This window comes from Ambystoma mexicanum, chromosome 7q, assembly GCF_040938575.1.
Source record: "Ambystoma mexicanum isolate Mex_15411 chromosome 7q, UKY_AmexF1_1, whole genome shotgun sequence".
Classification (NCBI taxonomy): Eukaryota; Metazoa; Chordata; class Amphibia; order Caudata; family Ambystomatidae; genus Ambystoma; species Ambystoma mexicanum.
The window spans coordinates 68,783,911-68,808,918 of NC_090941.1; positions in this window are offsets into that span (position 1 = coordinate 68,783,911).

Here is a 25,008-nt window from a genome sequence, read left to right on the forward strand (position 1 = left end):
TTGTGTTCGAACACTATTGAAGGCAGAGAATATAGTAACATTTCAGGCCCTAAGATTATTTCTGAAATCGGTTGAGCATTCTTCGATTCTTCGATTTTTCTTTTTCATGTACTTGGTATGGCTCAGAAGACAATACCTGCCCTTTTTGTTAGAATGCAAATAAACAATAACCCAAGCCCGCGGGAGAAAGGGCGCGGGTGTTTGCGGCCCGCAGGGTGTTTCGCTTGGCCCAGGAGGGCCTCCATACTGAAGCCACGCCCCCTCCACTACTTCCGCTCGCCTCCCGCACCCGCCAGGGTGAAGCCCGCGGGAGAAAGGGCGCGGGTGTTTGCGGCCCGCAGGGTGTTTCGCTTGGCCCAGGAGGGCCTCCATACTGAAGCCACGCCCCCTCCACTACTTCCGCTCGCCTCCCGCACCCGCCAGGGTGAAGCCCGCGGGAGAAAGGGCGCGGGTGTTTGCGGCCCGCAGGGTGTTTCGCTTGGCCCAGGAGGGCCTCCATACTGAAGCCACGCCCCCTCCACTACTTCCGCTCGCCTCCCGCACCCGCCAGGGTGAAGCCCGCGGGAGAAAGGGCGCGGGTGTTTGCGGCCCGCAGGGTGTTCGCGGATCCGTGGGGGACCAGACTGACCGGCCTTTAACGTCCTGGACTGCTCCGGGGGTCTTCAAGGTGAGCAAAAGCCAGCCATCATCATTCCTGCCAACCTTCTTTTAGAGTACCCGAGGTCCTCTGTAACAGCTAAGCCCACAAGCCCTCAACAAGCCCCCAACAAGATTCTTACGCGGGTCAAGGGCACGGGGTGTTGGTGGTCCGCGGAGAATGTTGTCTGTCCCTGGAGGGACCTTTTAAGAGTCATCTAAGAGACAGCCATCAAGCAACCCCAAATCTAACTGCTGCCAAGGGGGGACAGAGATCGTCGACCATGACTCTCCTAAAGTCTCTAAGGTCCATGAAGTCACATGCTGAGCCAAGGAAAGTTCCCTCTGTTTTGCCCTTCCTCCCCCCCCCTCTTGCCTCACGTCCGCCCCCCATGTCAACGGTCCTAAATCGGCTCGCAAGATACTGGTTGTCAGGAGACAGCGCCAACAGGGTCATACAGCCAAACCCCCCAACTCGGCCCCCCTGAATTCCGATGAGGTCGAGCTCTCTACACCCCAGTTCCCCACGATACCCAGTGCCTTAATTGGGATTCCTGCATCCGACCAACCCTATTTCGAGCAAGAGCTAGAGGGGGAACAAGAGTGGGAAGTGGCCGGGCCTGTAATATTGGAAAGCAGCTGTCCTCTACCAAATTCTACCCCCGGAACCCTCAGCATGGTCCCTATCCCAGTCCCTTGCTCTAACCCTGGCTCTTGCACAGAGGTGGGCCTGTCCAGCTCCACCCCTGACTGCTCACTCAACGAGGGCAGCTTGCATCCCTGCAGTTCGCCTATGGTCACACCCCCGCTGAATCTATCTTCTGATCATAGCAGTCTCTGGAGCGACTATATGTCATCGTTAAGCCCTTCAGTCAGCTCGCTTTCTCATCCATCCTTACTCGGGGCTCCAAAGCAACAACCTGATGACCCCAATTCCGCTGTAAAACAAGCCACTGACCCCCCAAATGGGGGGGATTTTACAGCCAGGGTGTGCAATTGTGTATGCATCCAAGTGTTGGCTGAGTTGGCAGTTATTAAAAATCTGCTCTCAGTCCTCACAGGAATGCAGGGGGAAAAGCAGTGCGAGGGGGAGCCCTGTACCATTCCAATAGCTCGCAAAGGGCCCATCGTTTCACCCACGGCCCACCCCCTGGCACACCATCAGGAACAGGCCCCTATGTCACCCACGTTCACTGAACCTTGCCCTAGCTTGGTGCATGAGAATCTACAAGCAGCCAAGGGTATTAACCCCAGTACTTGTGTTAAGCCTAGAGTGTCCATGGGGGTGCCACAACCCAAGGTAAAACCTATATCTCGGGAGGACACTGCATCAAGCAAATCGGGCCCTAAACGCCTCATTCCTGGAGAGGGGAGAGCCTATGGCCCGTGGCGTAGAGAGAGGTTACCTCCACCCTCTGGCCTAGGCCGGACCGGACAAGCTACCATGTACCTGCATGGCGTACCCAGGCTGGCAAGGGACAGGAAGGAGTCTAGGGATGCCCTCCTCAATAAAAGTCTACATTGGCTGCGGTCCGTAAGAGGCTGCTATTTTGTGTCTAGGGAATCCTTGGCAGGGTGTCGCAGAACGCCAAGAGTGGACAACCAGCAGGGTGACACTGTGGAACTTGCATTTTGGGACGTGGGAGTGGCAAGGGCGGTCCTAGGTCACCGTGGGGGGTCTAGTTGGTCACCCAGGAGTGGTATTCTAATTAGTATTCATCCGCAAATAGTCCCTGAGTGCCCCCCGAGGTTAACTTTGAGACCCTCCCCCCTGTCCGGTGCTAATCTCACCCCTTTGGGACATTATGGGTCAGGTTCCTTGGGGGACAGGCCCTTGTAATGGGGGACGTCTTGATGATAATGGGGCTCTTAGTTTTATTTATCTCCCTCCTCAATGATTTTGATGGGGTGCATTTTGCTATCTTTTGGAATATTGAATGTAATTGATTTTGTATGATGTTTTTTGTGTTTGATGGATTTCCTTCGGAATCCGAATAAACTTATTGACTGACAATAACCCATTTCTTATTCTTCTGTCTTCTCTACTTTACAGAAAGATAAGAAATAAAAATCTGAGAAACTGTTTAAGGAACAATAACAATCAGAACGGTTTCTGATGCACTGTTCCTTTACATAGGAACAGATTCTAAAGACGTTATCTATGCTGTTTGCGATTTCATTCGGAGATCATGGTCCCAAAGAGAAAAAAAAAAACAATTAATTAGTATGTACTTTCAGTGCAACTTATGATATAAATGTTATTAACTCCCTGATACGGTTTCACAATTGTACCATTTCCATGTAATTTTTTCAGCCTTTTTTTTATTCTTGAGTAATTCATTATATGATCAGATATTTTTATGCATGTATTTATTTTTGTGATTTTGCATGCTATTCCTTTTATTATTATTATTATTATTATTATTATTATTATTATTATTGAGCCAAATCTGAAATAAAGCTGGAAATTAATGAATGACATTGTATCAACTCATCTTCAGTGCCCGACCAAATCATAATGATATTGTCAATCTTTTCCACGGCCTAATGTTCTGAAAATAGGTATTTTTGCATCAAAAATTAGATTTTCTTCGAATATGGACATATATAGATTGATCAGGTAACACACACATGCTGCCCCCATATTAATTTCCTTGATTTGTAGAAAAAGTTGGTTCTTATAAGTAAAAAAGTTATTCTGCAAGGCTACTCTGAGACAATCAATTATACATTCAGTAGGGGCCTCATGTGGGCATTCTCTTCTATTAAGCAACGTTCCACTGCTTCGATAGCATCTAACTGAGGGACTCAAGTGCGTAATGACTCAACATCAAATTATACTATTAGGTCACCGGTATGATTGAAGTCTAAATCTTCAATGAGATTAATCACAAACCTTGTGTTTTGTAAGAAAGATCTTGTCTGGTTAGCCAATGCTTTTAAAAAAACCTGAAAACTGTATTGATGAATTCAGAATGGTAACGCAATATAATAACCCCCTGCCTTGGGTGATATGAATCAGCTCATGAGGGTGAACATTTCTGCAGAATTGAGCTAACGCTTCACTTAAGATAGGGGTTGGGGGGGGGCGTGACCAGCTTCGGTGCAATGCGGACGTAAGTCCCTGAAGCTCCCGTAAACCGCTGCACACATCCTGACAAAAAAGCCTGCTATCCGCCCCGATTCCGTGCAAAAATAACCCTGCTGAAAGCCGTACATTTGGAGAGTGGATGGGCCGAAAACAAACACAGGAATTGCTCTCCTGTGTGAGTTAGACCACCGAGAAGGGTCGGCGTGGTGAAGGTGGGTGAGAGTCAAAATGGGCGCGGCCACGCTTTAAGCCTGCGAAGCGGCGAGTGTGGGGGAGGCACCGGAGGAAACATCACACTATGGTTTTAAAAAAAAAATAAAACAAAAAAGCAACTTTTGCAGCAGAAATACAAAAATAAGAGAATCTAGTTTTTGTCATGTACACTTTTTTGCTTAACCAAATCTTCTTTAGATTGGTACACTAGATCATCTAAAATACGTTTACCTCTAGACTATTGGCAAGGAATAATTCTTATTTTTTTTAATTGTGCTATGGTTTAGAAAGATAAAACCTTATACAAAAGTCTCAAGATATTTTACAACCATTGTACAAAATAATCTCATAATTCTTATTTTATTTATGCAGTTGATATAACGCAGACCATGCTCGAGTGACCAGCAGGGCAATTTCAAGAAAACAGTTATTGCAACAGACATATCTTGAGCATAAAGTGTTCAACAAGAGAGCTGAACCCTGGCTGAATGGGGGGTATGGGCTGGGAACATACATTTAAAAAAACCGAATTGAACATAATTAAATAATAATTTAGACACACAAATATTAGATTACTTTCCAAAATCACACAATTATTGATAATGGGCAGGAATTGCTTAGTGTGGGACTCTTTTTGGGTCAAAGTGGCCCACTTTTTGGGTCCATGTGGGCCAGTTTCATAAGTTACTTCACCATGCGGTGAGTAGTTTTGACTAGTGTTACTGAATAAATATTCTTTGAAATGCACAATTTACATCACATTGTTATCAAAAACCTCCCATTGGGTGTTACTCAAACAGTCTGTCACAAAAAAGAATGAATGGCCATTTGCAACTGTGGGCCACTTTTTCATTGGTGCCCGAGACAATTGTGTGCCCCAGTCCGACCCTGTTTGTGTCCATATTATGCAAAAGCAATGTTGCCACCAAGCGCTGCTGTCATAATGATAGAAGATTTTCTAACAGGGTCGCACTGGGAGCAAGAGCAACCCAGACATAATGAATAGAAAGAGGAGGACTCAAAAGCAGTAGCCAAACTGCAGGCGGTCTATGAAAGGGCGCATAGATTCAGAAATCCCTTTGGTTCTCTGACGTATATCTTTGCACACCCACACACCCTTATGGAGATGGCCGCCAGGCACCCATAGGCTGGCCACTCAAAGGACCATGTGAATAAACGGGCCGAGACCCGGAAGTGACGGCTCCGCCCTCCCCCACTGCAAGCCTGTGAAAGGGGCCAAGTTTGCCGGGAAGGGATGGCAGCTCCCAGGTTATTCGCCTCCCATTGGCAGGCAGCTTTTGAATTCTGGTTAGCAACCAATAAGGATGCACCAAAGGGAAGCATAGATAGGCCCTCTTCGGCCAAGGTGAGCAGGCACTGATGTCGTGAAGAAGAGGAGCAGATACTCCCAATCACCACCCGATCACCCCACGGGAATAGCCAGTATCGAGGATCCCAGCGCGTGCCCGGTGCGACTGGTATGCATCTATGCTGCCCTCAAGCCCCCTGCTACCTCTGGCACCTTCTTGCCCCACAGTGATAGGACTCCTTTAAGTCGCTTCCAGTTTCAGGCAGTCCTGCGCAGGGCATTTGGGGATGCCGGCCTCAATGCAAACGAATTTGGCACCCAATCATTCACAATAGGGGTGGCTACTTTGGCAGCCTGGGTGATTCAAAGATGATGAAGATGGAATATTTTAAGAGATATGTGAGGATCTAAAAAATATATTTAAATAAAATGTTTAAAATAAAATGGTTTACCTTGTGTGTAATGTAGATTAGTGAGTGTGTCCAGCTTGTCCTTTTGAACCCCTTGCCCCAGCATCCACCGCAGTATCAACAAAGGTTTGGGTGATCGGACACTCTTCTTAAGGAGGGCTGGAGAGTGGGTTAACTTGAGATAACAAGCGGCACGGAAAACCTGTCTCAGGACCAACATCGAATGGTTGGCAAGACTTGGCATGTGGTGGGACCAGCTCGAAGAATGGGTCTCCTCCCTTGTAGACAAAAAGAGAAAGCCGGACATATTAGCAATGCACCTCAGAGGAAATGATCTCACAAACCTGGGGAGAGGTGACTTGTCGGACTCCATGATGGGGTCTCTACGCAGGCTCGCAGTGGAGCTTGCGTCTACCGAACTGGTGTGGTCAGAGCTGGTGCGCAGGGCTTCATGTTTGGGTGGGCAGTGTCCCACCGAGCGTTGAGAAATTGAGAAGTGAACAAGGTCGTGGCCCGTTTTTGTGAAGGGTCCGGTTTTACACGTATAAGGCACGGGCTGATAAACCTGGACAAACCATGCTATTATGAATCTGATAGGGTCCACCTATAAAGCCCTGGTTTGGATTTGTTTCTGCATAACATTTGTTGCGTTTTGGAGTAGCCAAATTGCTAGTAAGGAAAAGGGGAGTACATGAGGTGGTGAAACCCCTCTTGTCGTGGTGGTTCACACAAGCAACCAGTAGGGATGATATCATTTTTTATGCAATATAAGAGAGCTGTGAGTTGACGCCCACCCACAATAATGTTGATGAAACACCCCCTTGTTATGTTGTATGGCAGGGGGGCTTGTAAGAAGAAGAAAGGATGCATCCCCTTCCCATCTTTCAGTACTTGTGAACAATGTACGGCACTCCAGTACCACAGCAGCGTTGGTTCAACCCGGGCAAGCCAGAACATTGGCTAAGGTGTTGTGGCCAAAAACAGGGAAAGGAGCGAAGTGTGCTGTGCCGTAGGTTGGAGGGAACCACCGCCGGGTGTTAATCCTTTTGGCGCACTGGTCGCTTGCGTCACTCCCCCTTTATCCGCAGCATATGTTGGTTTTCTGATGTGCTGATCAGTTTTATCCTATGATGTTAATACATTCTGTGGCCTAATTATATCCCATACATTGTCTCAGGCTCTGTCCTTTCAAGGTAGTGCTTTGGACGAACAAGCAATGGGGTATCAATGTGTTATGGGATCGAGTTACATAGAAGAAACAGGTCACAGAGTTGGCGAGTGCCCGGGTTATTGATATGGCCGGTATCAGATTATGCTTTTTGCCCAACATAACAAGGAGCAAACGAGACAAGCTACAAAATGAACAAGGATTTCAAACACCCATTGAAGGTCACTCAGTGTCAGTTTGTCGACTAAGGCACACTTTTCTTTGTTTAGATGAGAGGGATGAAAGTGTAGCAGGAGTGCTTCTGATCTCGAGAAAATTGGCTAGTATTACAAGGGATAAAGTTGTGCAGAAGCAACAACAAGCCATGCAGAAATGAAGCCAAGGAAAATGCAACAAAACAAGAGTTTAGCAGTCACTGGCAGTCACTGAGAGGGAATGGAGCCATCGTGTTTGACTTGGGTGCAGGTAAAAGAGAGATGGGTCTACCTTTGCTTGCCTGCAACTTTCAGGTTGCCTTAGTCCATGGGCAGACGTGAGACAAAGGGAGGGATAGCAAAGCAGACACAACACTGCACATAACTATGACCACAAAAGCATATGAAGTTTGAGGTCCTGTTAGCAGACTAGTGCAGGGAAATGGAGGGCAGCGTTAGAGTATACACAAAACATCCCCCTCACCCCCTTATAGGTTTTGACTGCGGCAACATAGAGATGTTTGCCTGTCAATAAATATAGACAAAGAGAATTGTGAAAAGCAGAAGACAAGTCTTTGGACTGAAGGGCAGGTTGCTTGTTGCACATTATATCACTAGCATTGTAGAAAAGTAGCATTTTGTAATAGTATATTTTATCATTATATTTTTATTCATGCGAGATATTTTTTAGTAATTTGACTTAGGAAGGTGTTTTTATTACATTGTTGCACAGGGAACCCTTGTGGTGTCAGTGGTTACTGGCATTAGTAATTTCGGTGTCCACCCGAACTCGGACGCTTATCGCCTGCATTGCCGACATGGTGGGGGACTTCATTTCACAGCCGTGATCGGGCGGGCGAACAGCCAGCAGTGTCCGTTACCCACGCTGCAGGCATTACAGGTCCGTGTCAGCACAAAGCGCTGGCGCCAAGCCTGTTTTGCCCTGTTTGTGACATGGATCAGCCGTCAGCCAGACACGCTGTCGGTTTGGAGCCGGAGCCCTGCTCTGACTGTTTCCTGGGTATTTAACTTTTCTAGAACTGTGCTTCCTTGTTATGTTCTACCATTATAAGAGCCCAGCTCTACAAGCGCTGAATAATGAAAAGGTTTTTTTCTCTCTCTGTGCGATCAATAAAATGTGTGTGCTTGGGGATTTTGAGACCGCTTGAAGGACTGTTATTGATACCTGCCGCGAATGGAGCTATCAAGGCTGTCTTGATTAATGCCAGGTCGGCCAACGCTCGCGGCACAGAACTTCATGAGTTTATTGAGGAACATGCTCTTGAGATTCTGTTTGTAGCAGAGACCAGGTTTACAGAAAGCTCCCAGGCATTCTTCCACAATATGATTCCAGGCGGTTTTCTAAAACAGACTATAAATCGTGAGGGTATAAGACGGGGTGGTATACCAGCAGTTTATAAGTCCTCACTGAGGATCTCTCATCTAGACCTTCCTGGATTGGGATTGGGTGTCACAGGTGGGCCAGATGGTCATATGGAGCAAACCCTCCTCCTCCTTGAAAATTATGTCTGGTTACAGACTCCCTGGTCCACCCAAAGCTTTTCTAGATCAGCTGGATCTGTTCCTTACTATACCTGGAAGTAAATATAAAGACATTGGGGTCATTACGAGTATGGTGGTAGCCATGGAGCAATTAGCTCCATGGATGCCTCCCATACCGTGACCGTGTCCGGTGTGGTGCAATGGGGACTTACCGGTCTAGTCCGCCCCTGGCGGGACCGGTAAGTCCCCATTGCACTAACCATTCCCCATTCCCATTTTTAGCCCCCATAGGGCTCAATGGGGAAGGCACTATTTACGGGCCAGCTAATGGCAGGCCCGTAATTAGCGGCCTGGTCCCCTAACAGGCAGTGTAAGGGACGTGTGGTCCGACCACACGTCCCTTACGGGTCCCGGCAGGGGACCTCGGAATCGGTCGGTAGGGGATTACCGGCACCGGTCTCCTTACCCGTGCCCGGTATCCCCTACCGCCTGACTCGGAATGCCCCCATAATGTTTCTGGGAGATTTAAATATTTGGCTGAACGATCAAACTAATCTGGACGCCAAAGAACTCTGGGAGATCATTGATGATCATAGCCTTTATCCACTTCGCCCTCCCATATTAAGGGCCATTGCCTAAACGTGCTATTATTACGTGGGAATATAGTAACTTTGAAGGATACGTTGCTAGTACATTAGTCAGATCACTATGCCCGGCTGTTTGTGCTGAAGTATGTTGTAGAGAAGCAACGGCCACCTATCGACATACCCACAGTGTTAGCTCGCAGAGCAAAGGATTTAGCAAATATTGTGGGAGTACAGCGAGTTTTAGCAACCGTCGCTTCAATGCTGCAATGTGATGATTTATTTTCCTGTGGGGCCACCTTTTTGGGCGATATTTGCTCTTTGGTGACCACTTAAAATCCTAAAACCAAGGAAATCTAAATTATGGTTTACCCAATATCTACTACCTTTACGGAGACAATGTAGAGCTGCAGAGTGGAAATGGAGAGAGGCTAATACGCAAGATAGCTATCGTAGAGCAAAAATTGCATTGAAGTTGTACAAGCAGGCAATCTTTTTAGCTACATCTGCCCATATTCATGCTAAAATTGATGCTGCAAAGATCCATTCCAGAGAGCTCTTTTCAACTATCTCAAATTTCTGTCACCCTAAGTGCACCTCCTCCTCCATGGAACCATTGCAGAGGCAGAGTAATATATTTAATGTATTCTTTAAGGAGAAGATAGAAAAGATCCAAAGTAACATTCTTGCTAATCTCCAACCCTCTGATAAGTGCCCGGATCTGGTGGGAAAGGATTATTTGGGATGCCTAATGACATCAGAGTGCTCAGTTCCTTTCGATTTTAAACTAGTAGCAGAGGATGAAGTATCGGCACTGATCGCTAAGCTTTAACCCACCAATGATCTTCTATTTCCTTTGCCAGCCTGTTCAGCAAAGTGTTTAGCTTCGGAGATTGCCCTCTTTATGACAAATTCTATTAATAAATCACTAAAGCAAGGTTGTGGGCCCGTGGACTTGAAGAAAACTATTATCACGCCACTTTTGAAAAAAACAAATCTTGCTATATCTGCACTGCAGAAGTAGCGCCCGATTGCTAGTATCCCATGGCCAGGCAAGCTACTGGTGAAGGATGTTGTCAACCAACTTCAGGGCTTAGTTGAAAGGGAGTTCCTGCTAGACCATTTGCAGTTGGGTTTCATACCTGGGTATGGGACGGAGACAGCGCTCTTGGCAGTGCAGGATGACTTGTTCGAGGTCTTGGATAAAGGAGACCTCTCATTATTGATAATGTTGGATCTCTCTGCAGCCTTCGACACTGTTGATTATTCCATACTTCTTAGTCACTTGAAAGAAATTGGCAAAGTCTCAGACCATGCACTGAAATGGTTTGTCTCTTTCTTGTCAGATTGGCATCAGCAGGTGAAAATGGGGGTTTCCTCTCAGACTCCACTTACATTGGTTGTGGCGTTCTTCAGGCCTCTCCCTCTCCCTGTTACTTTTGAACCTTTATTTGAAGCCTTTGATGGATATCCTGAGGAGTCATCGGATTAACTTCCATTATTACGCCTATGACACCCAGGTTTTCATCAAAGTAGGAGATGTCGAACACACTTTTCCCATCGTCAATCAATGTCTATAGCAAATCAGTCACTGGATGACAGCATAACCAGCTGCAACTAAACCCAGCCAAGATGGAGGTTGCCCTGTTTGGGCCAAAACATCTTCTTACGGCAGGAAAATGCCCCCAGGATTCCCATTTTTTGAAGGGCTGATCTTAAATCTGCCTCCAAGATAAAAAATCTTGGATGCATTTGGCAAAATAATCTCGCCAGTGAAAGTTAAGATAGTGCCAAGGTGCATGCAGTTTCATTTTATCTACGTATGCTGCGTGAAGTCTTGCCTTATGTTCCAAGCAGGGACCATGCTGTGTTAGCGGAGTCACTGGTAAATTCCCACTTAGACTAATGCAATAGTCTTCTTGTTGGAATTCCCGCAAAACAATGACAGAGACTGCAAAGAGCCCAGAATGCAATGGTCAGATTAACCTGCAGCCTGAATAGATATGACCATGTCTCAAATGCACACCATACACTATATTGATTGGCAGTCGATTATAGGATCAAATTGAAGACTGCCGGTTTGATATATAAGAGCTTCAGAGGGCTTGCTCCAGCCTACATATTGGATAAGCTTAGTCGATACCAACCAATTAGGCTTTTACACTCAGGGGACCTTCTGCTATTGAATATCCCCTGATCCTGTTGTGTCACCAGGGGGGATAGAAGATTTGCTGTTTATGGTCACAAGCTCTTGAATAGCATTGGTCCCCTGGAATCACCTGATCAGTTCTGTAGAGCCCTGAAAACTCTCCTCTTTAAATAATAGGAATACCAGAACCTGTTCTCTTAAAGTAGGCTTCCCACGACGAGTTGATCCTTTTGTCTAATGCTATGTAGTTCTTTTTCACCTTTTATGTTACCATATGTGCCTCCATATGTGATGCTGGAAATGCATTGGAGGGACAGGGCCATTTGTGTTCTGTATTGTTTTCTGCCCAGGAGTCCATGTGGGACTCCTGGCAGTGCAGCTTTTCCTGTTTTTGGTTTGGTGTACAGACCCATGGGATACCATGGGTGGGGGTACAACACTGTGCCCCTAGTGTATGTTTTTGGGCACCTCTGGGTGGCCCACAGAGCAGGGTACGGGCTGGTGGCAGCTCCATGCTGAATTTGACAGGTGCTCGAGTATCCTACATTATGGGATACCCAGGCCCAGCCATTGGAATCAGTTGATTCCTGATAGAAAACAAGATGGCCTCTGTGGCCTCTTGCTTTCTATTGCCTGTTACCTTGTTTTCCCAAAGTCCTGGGAAGCCCTGACTCTGTCCCTTCCCCCTGACTGGCTGTTGGGTGGAAGTTCCATATATGGTGTTGTTGGGAAGTCCAGTCCAGACTGGCTGGAGCCTTCCCAGTGACTGTATGTTGTGGGTACACCCTGTGGGTGGGACCTGGGTGAATGGAGTGTGTGCCCAATATGCACTTCTTGTTGTGGCTGTCTGGTTTCTGGTATGAGAGACAAAGACTGAGACAGCCCTGCCTGAAACTGGCCTGAATGCAGTGTGTAGTGTTGAATGGCTGGGTACTTGTCCCAATCCACATTCCTTGTTGTGAGTGTCTGAGAGGGAGGAGGATGGCCTGAATGCACTGTGTGCCTGATTGGCTGACTGACTGCATGAATGCCCTTCTGTATGATTGGCTGCTGAGTGTGACCCAGCAGTGTGGATGAGAGACAGAATAGTATATCTGGGGACCTCTCACTACTGGAAATTGTTCAGAAGCTGTGTCTACACTTGAAGAGTAACTGGAACTGCTGATCCTCGACGCCCAGCTGGAAGAAAACTTGCTGTTGCATTTGCTTCGACCGGATCTGAAAGCTGCCAAATTCATTGAAGACTGATCTGAGAGAGGACCTGGTAAGGCGCCCTCTTCCCGTGCTCCGAGGGACTATCGAGCACCGCTAACCTTCACCGAAGCTCCCTGGAAGTCAGACCCTTGAAAGGCTGCCGACCGGAGACAGGGACCGCTGAGGAGAACGAAGTGAAGCACCAGGACTTCGCTGCTGTCGAAGTCCATTGCCGTCGACCAGGGTTCGCAGGTTTGGGTAACCTCTGGAGGCCCGTCGAAGTCATGTTGCCCCAGAAGAGAGGACCGCTTGACGCCGTGCCGCCGACGACCGGAGCCGCCCGCTCCTTTGCCTAAGAACTTTTGTATCAAAGGACTCCTTTGTCCGCAACGTCGACCGCTTTTTCCTGCCGGAGAAAGTCAAGGCCGCCAATGCGCCGAGGAGAATCCGCCGGTGGGTTTCCGGCTACCTGAAGGCCACAAAGACTTTGACGACTCGACGCCCTTGCTGGGCCACAGTTCTTCAGAAACTCTTTGCGGTCCTGAACAACCAATCGCCGAGGTGCCCCACACACCTCATCCTCGCAGGACGTCGCCGATGAGCACTGCCTGGATCGACGCCATGGTCTCAGCATCCTCGAACTTCTCTTCGACGTCGTCGATGCCAAGTTCACCTTCTTCGATGCCTCTCGACGATCCGTGGCTCCTGCTTTAAAGGGAGTCACTCAAGAAGGATCCCTCGACGCGTCTTCGAAGAACTCTACTCCACCAGGTACATTTGAAGGGGCCCCTGAGGGACCCTCGGATGTGGAAACAAGGCACAATCACCACACACGAATGGATAAGCCAGACACGAGGTTCTGTTCCCAAAATCTAGGGTTTATTGCAATACAAAATGAGTGCCAGTTGGCCAAATGGTCCCACGCCCCGCGACGTGTGTCTAACAGACCTCGGGGGACGCAAGAGAGTGAGAGACGTACATCAGTTACATATATACAAACGGAGCACCTTACAATCAGCAATGACACAGTATGACACATTCAATGCCGCCCACAATTCATTTCCCTTTGAATTAGAGGCGATGATTGACCATTGTGACAAATATGACACCTTAGACCACCATATTTAGTAACGGTTTGCAATCTCCATTTTACAGACACCATTCTTTATTTGCGAGAACACAGCATTTCTGTTTTCATGGGCGAGCTGTGCGTAGGAGCCTGGCACATACCAGGCCTCACTATCTCTTAGTTTCGATTCTCGCTCTAGAGATCAGCCCGGTCTCCGGGGCCTCACTGTGCTCAGAAAGGGGGGCCGTAAAGAAGAACATAATTCAACTCTTTAAATGCTTGTTTCATACATTGCTATTCTTTCAGGTGACTCGCTGGCATTCGTGTACTGATTAAAATGCCTTGCTCCCTGCCTTCAAGGATATGTGAGGGAGGGAATCGGGCATTTCTGTCTGGCTTTCCAGTGTGATGTTTCAACATGTTTCTTAGCCTTGGATCATTGAAGCGAAATAATATCTACAGCAAAGCAGTTTTACATGAGGCAAAGGGGCAACGTTAGAGAGAGCAGAGAGAAAACAAAATGGCGATTCTGGTCATCTTAAAATGGCCTCACTCTAGTTGAACTAATAGCTACGTAATAACTAATGAGTATATATTCCTAACACTGTAAATGAGGTGATTGGTCTTCGGCCAACCAATTAATCATGCATTTCCTTCCGCCCAAGGGGTGTTTAGTATTTCTGGACTGACACATTGGGGGGGGGTAAAAACATTATAGGAGAAAATAAGACTATTGATCAATATATGGACTGGGCTTGTGCTATATCTTTATTTTACAGGTTGCCCAGGTGGGGGGATCTCCACACAGAACTGTGTCTAGTGGCACGGGGCCAGTATTCTGCCAATTGTGTCAACCATCTTGCTTTCCTTCCTATCTCTATTGCTGGTTTCCTTGTTATTGTTCTGTGTGACATTCTAACAGTATAGTTGATGCACTTTAATGAGATCTGATAATGTTGGTGTTACCACTTTAGAATTGTATATATTTACCATTGTTGATTTCTGAGTACAAAGTGAGTTATTGTGATAGTGAAAGTACCTTTGAATATTAATTATATAAATACTGTAATACAGTGTGTGGACATTCCTTTGTGGGGGCTTGGGGACTACACTGTACTTAAGAACCAGCCTGCATCACCTCCTGAGAAGCTAGGCCTTGATTGCTCGTCCATTGCTACCTTATAGAGAATCTTGGCTGGGGTCCTCTGTGCCTCTCCTCTACCATATAAAGAGCAGAAGTACAGACCCCCCCTCCAGTCTTTACACCATACGATTTGGTTCATCTTTGTGCACGGTATAAATCATACATCATCATCATCATAGTTGGAAAGCCGGTTCAGTATGAGGTGAAACATGGAGATAATCTGTAGGTTTAGTAGGCCTATAGTTAGCATGACAGATAACAAAGGGATATGACACAGATATAGGAAATCGGGTACACTTTATTTGTATTTATTTATTTATTTATTTATTTATTTATTTATTTATGGCATTTGTTATACGCTCAGACCCTGGGTTATCACGGCATAGGTTCAAGGTTACAATCGAGGAGATGGTTAGTTACATGCAGGATACAGTACCTCTTGGTTAGTACATTTGAGTCGCCGAGTACAGAGGGAATACATAGACAAAATTTCAATTTGACACCTAGTGCCATGATGTAAGTCGTAGGTACAGTGTCTGGGAATAGAAGTGTGTATGGATAATACTGGGTTGTCAATGAGAAAGCTACTGATTAGTATCTGTTGAAAAGTCAGGTTTTTAGGGATTTCTTAAATTGCTGGTAGGAAGGCTCATTTCTGGTAAGGAGTGGAAGGGAGTTCCAGGTTTTGGGCGCCATCACTGGAAAGCTGCTCCCTCCTGCTATGGTAGATTTGAATCGTGGTACAAAGAGCTGGGAACTGTTATTGGATCTCAATGTTCTGGTGGACTTATAGTAGGTGATGGCATTGCTGAGGTAGGAGGGCGCCGTCTTGGTCAGGCACTTATGAGTGATACTGAGAGTTTTGACGATGATTCTAGCTTTCACCGGAAGCCAGTGTACTTCCCGCCTAGTGGTGGAGGTATGGTTGGATTTATTTATGTCAAGGGCAGCCCGCAGCACTTTATTTTGCAGTAGTTGAGGTTTCGCTAGATTGGTATGCATTCATTCAGACATTGAACACACAAGGACTAACAGACATGTCATTGTATACAACAAACAAGTGCTGTGTTATTTAGAAATGTGTATTCACAAGCACTGTTTCCGTAATGCATTTTTCAAGATGCTGTCAGATCAAAAAGTGGTCAGTTTTATTTATGTTTGATCTCCAAAGTATATCAAACAGAACTATTCGTTCCTGCATCACTGAGTGCCACATTTTATTGGGGCCACCTTTTGTGCAAGTGTGTCTCTAATAATGCGCAAGCCAAAAACCAAATGCTAGCAAATATAAATGGTGCTATTCTTCCAATGCACATGTGGTTTGTGTGGCAAGTTGCACGACTGTGAATGTGTGCATTAAATCCATGAGGTAATTGTAAAGTCTCCTTGTAAACTGCAAAAGTCAACTGCATAGTCCATAACTACTACCAATCAGGTTGCTAGGAACACAACCTGAAACGGCTAATCTCAAACTGCGTTCTGAGCAGCCTGTTGGCTGCTTCCCCCGCACTGCCATCTTTACCCCCCCACCCTCCTTTGTCTTAAGTTTTTTTTTACTTACCCCTGGCCCCACTTACATTTTGTTTCGGCGGGGGCAGGAAGCTACCGCTCCTGCTGCTGCCGCTGCACTCCCTCCAGGCCGCCATGGAAATGGAAGAAGGCTCTGTAAGGAGCCCTGAATTCCAACTCTGTGGCAGATATCTTAGTACAGTATTTTGTTTGAATGAACGGGACACCCGCGCACCGGATTGGTGCTAATAAACCCAGGATGTTAATCGCATTGACACACTCTACGGCATGCCAGATTGTGTGTTATCGGCTCGGGGATTGTTGTCACAAGCCCTCACTTCGCTCTGGCCTTTAACTCGGGCTCCAGGCCGATAACACACAATTCGACCCACTGGAACGTGTGTTAATGCTCAAACGTGGCATATGAGCTAAAGGTGTCATTAGATGTGACTTAAAATCATGGTGACTTACACCGGCCCCAGCTCCTTGAATAATTATCTCAGACGGAATCAGTGAAATATAATTCACAGAGCAGCAATGCAATCCATTAAAAGTTGTCTTTTAGAACCAGCAGTAGAATTCTGGTCTTCACATCCGTAGGGCGGAGCACTAGGAAGTATCTCTGAAAGGGATTTGAAGGATCAGAAAAGGCTTCCGTGTCACAAGCACAATAATGACTTCTGAAGAGTGACATACCTTGCACCAGAGGTAATTGCACCACTTGATCATGAAGAAAATATATGGCTATGGATGATGTCAGAAAGTCGCAATTTGATGAGATAGTGACCGTCAGTATGTAATGCACCTTTTCATTAATGCAAATTAATCAACAAGTAGAAATACTACTCTGCAGTTCAATGGTTGCCATTAATAAATATAGACATATTATGTTGACAAACTATTTTCATTCCAGCTTATATTATACACTAAATAAGTAACAAGTAAAACAGCCACGTTCACTTTTGCTTTTCAGCTACAACCGGTAGCTTAAAAAATATAATTGATATTTGGCTGACACGCAATGCACTCTTTGATATAATACGAGACTCTATGGGGTCGTAATATATTTCCCGGTATCCCGCTGTTAATTCCGATGGGATACTTGGAAATTGACATACCGTTACCAGCACCTGATATCCAGGTAATTCCGGGATATTCCAGGTGCCGGGAACGGCAATCATTCCCCATTCCATGGAGTTCCATAAAACTTTGTGAGGGGAATTGCATGTATTTCCGGTGCCAGAAATACCTTCTATTTTTTGCCAGTGGGGGCCTGATTTACCTCCAGATATTGGCTGAAGGTAAATCAGGTTACCCCCACTGACAAACTTGTGCTCTGCCGGTATGAAAAAGTGCTGATGTACAGAAATTATGGCACTATTTTTCCAGACTGGCAGAGATGTAATGACCTCCTATGTCTTTGCAAGCAGCCTTCAACACACTGGGCCTCATTACGACCCAGGCGGTAAGTTACCGCCTGGGTCGTACCTTTACCACCATGGCGTAAACGGCAGAAGATGGCGTCTACGTTTACGCCATGGTGGTTGGCGGACTTACCGCCCCACTCCGAGGTTGGCGGGGCGGTAAGTCCCCAATCCCCATTTACCCTTCCCCATTTTTGCCCCATAGGGCATAATGGGAGTGGGGAAGGCGTTAATTACGCCACCGTAAATTACGGTGGCGTAATTAACAACAAGGTCCCTTAGCGCCATGGATTTTAACACCTGCTAAAAGCAGGTGTTAAATCCTCCATGGCGCTAAGGGACCTCGGAATCAGGCGGTAAGGGTCGGCGCTGTTTACGCTGCCGTAAACCCCTTACCGCCTGGGTCGTAATGAGGCCCACTTAGTTGTTGTTCCTCAATGGTGAATAGCCCTGAAGCCAAACAAACTATTTAAGAACTCAGGGTGCCGACCTGCCACCCTTTATGGATGAGACAAGCCGGCACTGCGAAAACACTGAGGGCCTCATAACAAGTTTGGTGAATTTACTGCCAAAATCACAGACAAACTCGAATGTACAGTGTGGTAATTCCACCAGCGGTAAATCCACCAAACATCCTCATTTTTGGAGTCCACAGGAGTCCATGGGGATTTTTGGCGGATTTACCACTTGTGGAATCATCACACAGTAAAGTTGCTGAATTTTGGAGGAAAAGTTACAGATCCACCTCCAAAAATCAGCATGGTTAATTCCACCAGTGCTAAATTCGCCAAAATCTATAATTTGGTGGTGTGGAGAAAACAGTGGAAATTACGTTATTGCCCCCAAACAATTGAATCACTGCCACTTTCTTGCACCTCCAAACTTGTAATGAGGTCCTAAGGGCTGCAACTGAGGCAGTGCCCCTGGGATGGCTTTAAATTTACGGGGAAACGGGGTTTCCTTCTGACAATTCAGGAACCCATTCTGCATGCCCAATGGGCTATGCAAGGCAAGGGGCAATTTCCTTCACAAGCCTTGCATGATCCAATGACAATGCAAGCTTGGGTGCTGCATGGCCTAATGTGCTAGGGTTCACTCCTTGACCTCCCGCTTGTTTGAAGGGAGTGGAGCTGCGAGATGTTGGCTGCCCTCTTCCACCATGCATGCAGAGAAACCCGGAAGCTCTATATACGTCCTGGTTCCAGTGTGTGCTCTGTGCCGAAACAAGAGTTCCATTGTGGCAGGTGGCAGAAGATGGCGTCTGGAGTCCTGACCGGGGCTGCATGTGAAAAATAAATATGTATGTGTGTGTATGCTGGTGTTTGTGTATGTGAGTGTACTTGTGACGGACAGAGTGTGTGTGTTGTTTGGGTGCATGTCTGAGAGAGTGTATGTTGTATGGGTGCAAGTGTGCATGAGCGAATGTATTTTATATGGGTGGGTGCGTGAATGAATGTATGTGCTGAATGAATGTATGTGCTGAATGAATGTGTGTGTTTGCATGTGTGTTAGACTAGGAAGCGGGCCTCTGATTAGGGGGGATGCATTGGTGCATAGCTATCAGCATGGACCGGCTTTTCTTACATTGTGCATACGATTTTGTTCCTAAATTATGCACAAATCGACCATGATCAGTGTCCTTATATGGGGGTTGAGGCTACAGTGATGCAGGCAACATGAACATGTTTACTTACAATGGGCATAATAGCATTTTAACTGGCATTCTGGAGCATAATTCCAGTAAAAATGCTTTTATGCCTATGGGAAAAGTCAACATGATTTGTGTTTTCTTATGTGCCAATACTGGCCAACATTGATACAGCCAATCGGGACCCACGTCTTTTCACTTCCGGCTGATTCCACATTTGCCTTTCAAAGTGGCATTTTCGCCGCCACCGACTTTGCTGATTTTAATTAAATGGGGGTTCACCCTTGAACTCTAAACCCTCGGATCATCGTTCTTCACCAGTCAAGCCATTATAAAAGGGGAAAGACCCTATGGAAATCAGGCTTGGTCCCACCCCAAAAGTGGCAGTCCAGCGCGAACTGCTTGGTCACATCTCTTCTGCACAAGACCACAAGCATACCCAGGCATCAATGAGGAGTAGCTTGGCTATCTAGGCCCTGCAGGCGTGGGACCCACGTCTGGGCACACCTGTCCCGCTCAGGCCGACTATAGCAAAACAAAAGAGATGACAGCTGGAAGGTTTTGAATTAATCCTAACCTCTGGCATTTCTCTGGGCAACCCCCCACACCATGCCTCTTCACCTGTTTCAACCTTGTTGGGCCTCAGCAGTGGGGAGTAGCTTGGGTTTCTGGGCCCAGCAGGCTTGGGACCCACGTCTGGGCATGCCCATCCCACTTGGTGTGACTTTAGCAAAACAAAAGAGGTGACGGCTGGAAGGTTTAGAATCGTGACCTCTGGCATTGCTCTGGGCAACCCCCCAGACCATTGTTCTGCACCTGCCAAGCCATTACAAAAGAGGAAAGACATATGCAAATCAGGCTTGGTCCCACCCCCAAAGGGGCAGTCCAGCCCAAACTGCTTGGTCCCATCCCTTATGCACAAGACCACAAGCATCCCCAGTGTATCCGTATGTGTAAAGCAAAAGGAATAGATAGAGTCAAAAGCTACCCCTATTCATAGACGCCCTGCATGTATGTACGAACTGCAGCATTGGCTAGTTATAGCAAATATTAGACACAAAAAGATCACAAAAATGAGAGGGATCGTGAATCCACAGGGATACATTTGAATTTGTCATTGGACGAACATCTAAAAAGACCAGGGAAAAGAAAGGCCTAAGTGAAGAATTAAGTAACAAAATTAATTACACAAGTAATTACACATTTCAGAAATAGTAGCAGAAATAGCAGCACATATTTATTGTCGACACAAAACAATAGGTGTTTCTGGTCTGGAAAACACAGTTAGCCAATAGATGTGCGTGGTGATTGATTGATTGATTGATTTTTTATTTCTATTGCGCTCCTACACAAGTGTTTCAGAGCGCGACAAGGCAAGGGAGGGGAACAGGAGAGAACAAAAGAGCGATCTTACTAGGCCCAGTGACATTGAGAATGCGCAAGTGCATGGGAGGGGGGCAGGGGCAAAGTGCATGGAATGGGGAGTGGTGGAAAGTTGTGAAGCAGAGGAGAAACAGATAAATAACAATAAATAAATAATAAAGGCAACAAACAGTGGTAATGCAGCCAGCAATTTGCAAGTGCTAATTTTAAGGCAGCAGACAGGGTAGGTCTGATAAGTGCAGGAAGAAAAAGGGGGGGCTGTATGGGTATAGAAACAGACCCCAGTGCAAGGGTTGGCCCGGAGGCAGTGCGGGAGGGTGGTAGGATGAGCAGGTACCTGGGCCAAAAGGACAGAGGGTGGCCAGGTGCATGGTGCCAAGAGAGAACAGATCCGCAAGGGAGAGGCGGAGCAAAGGCAGAAGAAAAGAGGAAGGTCTTGAGGTGCTTCCGGAACCGGAGATGGTTCTCCTCAAGTGGGTACAGATACAGACCCCAGTGCAAGGGGTGGCCCGGAGGCAGTGCGGGAGGTGGAGGCAGGTTATCTGAAGGGACCAAACTGTCGTCATGATGCTGTTAATGGAAAGGTGTCGGAGTATACCTTTATTTCGTAAGGTGTCGTCTTGGAATAGAAATTATCGTGTCAACCGCTTTCCATAGTACTGGTGGGATTTTTTGAGATATACGATCCTGCAGTAGCTTGGATCTTAGAATTTACAATTTAAGGTCCAATCTGGTAAAATTGTTTCTTCAGCGTATGTGATTTTGATTTGCTGTGCTTAGGATAATGGAATATTCTGGGCAGCAAAGGAAGCAGCTTGGTTCCTGTAAATTGGAGCTGTGTCACGCAGTAAAGGAGAAAGCCCTCTTACTGGAGCTGCGTCACGCTCGGATTGAGCGTCTCTTCCTCGCGCATGCGTGTGGCCTCCCTTCAACAAAAGAGAGGGTCCCCCTTTTGTCCCACTATATTTCTGTCAGTATGTGTAAAGCAATCATGTGTGTGCTCTTATACTGGAATACACCGGCACATTTTCTTTTATACTGGCATATATTGCGGGCAAAGGCATAATGAAAATGCGTTGGAGAATCCTCCTTTGCACTGTTGGGGACTTGGCACCTCTAGGATTTTTTCATGTGTTACCCTACAAAACATATTGCAAACTGTGTGGCTTTTGACACTTTTTTTCACAGAAAGTGTACTGTAAAATGCACTATTTTAATGTATTATTATTTTAAGTATTTTCTCCCCAAATGCCTCTGGGTATGTTCAGGCTACCATCCTACGCTTAGTGGCACCAACGTACTGATGGGAAACATTTAACGGTGTACAATGCGAGATGGCTGTGCAGCCCATTGACACTGGGAACTGTGAATGTAATAGGATGCATTTAAGACATTGCACACTGCATAAGTATCATGGTAGGATATTATTACTTATGTGTAATTGTGCTGCCAAGGGTTGTTACATCTTATCACTGTAAACGGGTCATAAATACATAATGAAAATCGTAGTGTGTCGTCCTACTGGAATGAGAGTAAGTAGCCAGCCCGACTGTCGTTGTGCATATCGTGTACATGCACTTTGATGTTGCATTTTGGCAGATGCCAGCTGCATAGGGCTTATGTGTATAAGCCCTGGAGACTACAGTAGTCAGAGGACATCATTCTGCTCAGGAACACTCTATTCTGCCATGGGCCTGCCACAAAGAAACCATGGTACAATCAGCAACCAGACATGTGCTTGAGTGTTTAAGGTTAATTCAAGATTAATTCAAAAAGGAATAATAGATTCAACCTACATGAAGAGGTTTTTGGAGTTATACATATGGTTCTGTTCATTGGGTTGTATAGGGGGGGGGGTCTAATTTATACTGCATTGTATTGCAATGTCTTTTAAAAAAAGAGAGATCAAAATAATACTCAAGGTGAATTATGTAAAGTGAAAGCAATCAGGACACCTCCTCCACTGATACAGTATATATAGGTCCAAGTTGTCTTCTTATGTTTTATGCATAAACAAAGGCAAGGAAAAGTTCTTCTCGTTAGTGTTCAAGTGCCATGCCCAAATAAAATAAAAAAGAACTTTGCAAAGCCTGGGTCCCCTTCCCAGCAATCTATGGGACATTGGAACAACTCACAGTACCTCCTGCACTTCCTCTCCCACTTTTGCTGCAGGATCCATCTACCATTCTCATCTCGGTGGGACTTCGTTTTAGGGGTCGTACAATGCCGCTGCCCAAATCTGGATAAACAGTGCAATGAGTATGTAGACGGCTGAGCTTAGGCCCAACAGCCTCCAGCTGTTCTATGGCTGCTAGGCTGGATTGGACTTGGGGACTCCTGGCCTACTGGCTTCCTGAGTGACGCTTGGCTCACCTTCTGGTTATTCTCCTCCTCTGCCATGCTCTCATTCCTTGGGACACCTATTTGATTCCTCGCCCTCCTTTGCTATAGTACTGCTCCACACACTTTACTCCTGTTTCCTCCTCATCTACTCAATACGTGCACTTAACACCATGGAAGCTGGTGATTTTTGTAATTCTGCCCTCACTCTACGTTTTCCACCGTAGTTGCGTCCTTAGGTGTTCATATCAAATAGTTCTGGTATGGGGCCAAGATGTTTAGTGACTGGATCTTTGTCAGTATCAATCGAATATATGCTGTTTCCATGTCATAACAATGGGCCACGTCAGCTAACCTATCCCTTATACTCGGGCCTGGGTCCTTCAACAAGTCATTGAAACTCTTCTATGGGCTAAGACCAGTAGGAGACCAACACATGTTTGTGCAAAACTTGGAGTGTTTCTGGTAAACCCCAATAGTGCTGCTGCCTCCCGTGTGGGATCTAGGTTCTCCTTAGTCATATTGCTCACAGCTAAAAATACCTCCTCCCAGAAACTCAACAGCTCTGGACATGTCCATGCCAAGTGCAGAAAGTCTGCATGTGCGTGCTTGGAGCGAATGCATTCATCCGTGAACTGCGGATAATACCTGTATTTTCTTCCAGGCGTGTAAAAGGTCTAGTGTAGATAGTTCAAATGTATTCATGTATACATTGTGCTTAATGAGATACTTTACGCCTGTTTGACAATCAATGAGCACTCCTCATCTGGTGTGATGTTGCGCAAATCACTCTCCCATCTGCTCCTTGAACTCTGTCTGCTATCCAATGTACCCTGCAGGGTCCTCTTATGTAAGTCCGTAAACAGATGCCACCCCCTGCACCATGGTAATGTCCTGTAGCATCTGGAATGTAGGAGGTTTTGGGGGAATGTAGGGAACACAGCTTTGAAGGCGTTCCAGATCCTAAAATACATCACCTTATCAACTGATGTTATTCCCCCTTCTCTTTGAATGCATTTAGGGATATAAAGGAGTCATCAGGAAAGAAGTCCCCAAATGAGCTGAATCCCAATTTCGCTATCATCTTCACATCCAATCTATGGGTAACAACAGGGGATGTAGGTGGGATATCCCAAGCTTTTAGCTAACCAACTCCAGGCCCTCACTATGCATGATACAACATTTACCTCTTTGACTTGGTTATTCCCGGTGGTCACAATTACTGAGCGTATTAGAGAGGGGCTGCTATAGCTCTCTCGATATGTACATGGGACCTGTCTGGTTTATTAGAATACCAAAAGAACAGGTATTGGGCCTGAGTAAATAGGTGGTATTTCTCAAAATCGGGCAACGCAAGACTACCTTTATCAAATGGTGCTGTCAATTCATCCTAGTCCACTCTTGTCTGTTTTCCCGCCCAAAATAAGTTGGTCAATAAGCCCCTGAGGTGCGACAGAAAACCATTGATAGTAGCAGATTTCATTTGAAACATATCAGTAAACAGCATGCACCATACTTACTTTTTACAATGCGCATCTCGAAATGAAGCTACAATGTGGTTTTCGAGTCTTACCAATGTTAGTGGTATAAAGTGAACAGGTTATCGTCACGTTTGTGACTCGTTGATGTTTATTCATAGCATTTGGATCATCCCTCATTAGGACACTTTGTACTGGAACTAATCCAATTTAGTACGTCACTTCTGATAAAACGTTTGCGTTACATCCCGTTAATGCGGGTTCAATTTACACAAATGGAATTCTATTTACTACTGGATACTACATGATCACGTGATCCGTTTGCGATCAAGTGATACACCACGTAAGCAAATGAATACGCTAAGGGGGACTGGAGGCTGTATCAACAGCCGTTTTCCCGTTCCCGCATCGCGTTCAATGAAACTGACAAAAAGGTAGGCATTTCCTTATTTAAACTCTGAACATTGAGGGTACATTGCACTGCATTGTCAATGCAGGGAATTGACACCTTCCTTAAACATTAGACTCATGTCAGGGCATGTTCCTGTTTGTTTCAGATTTG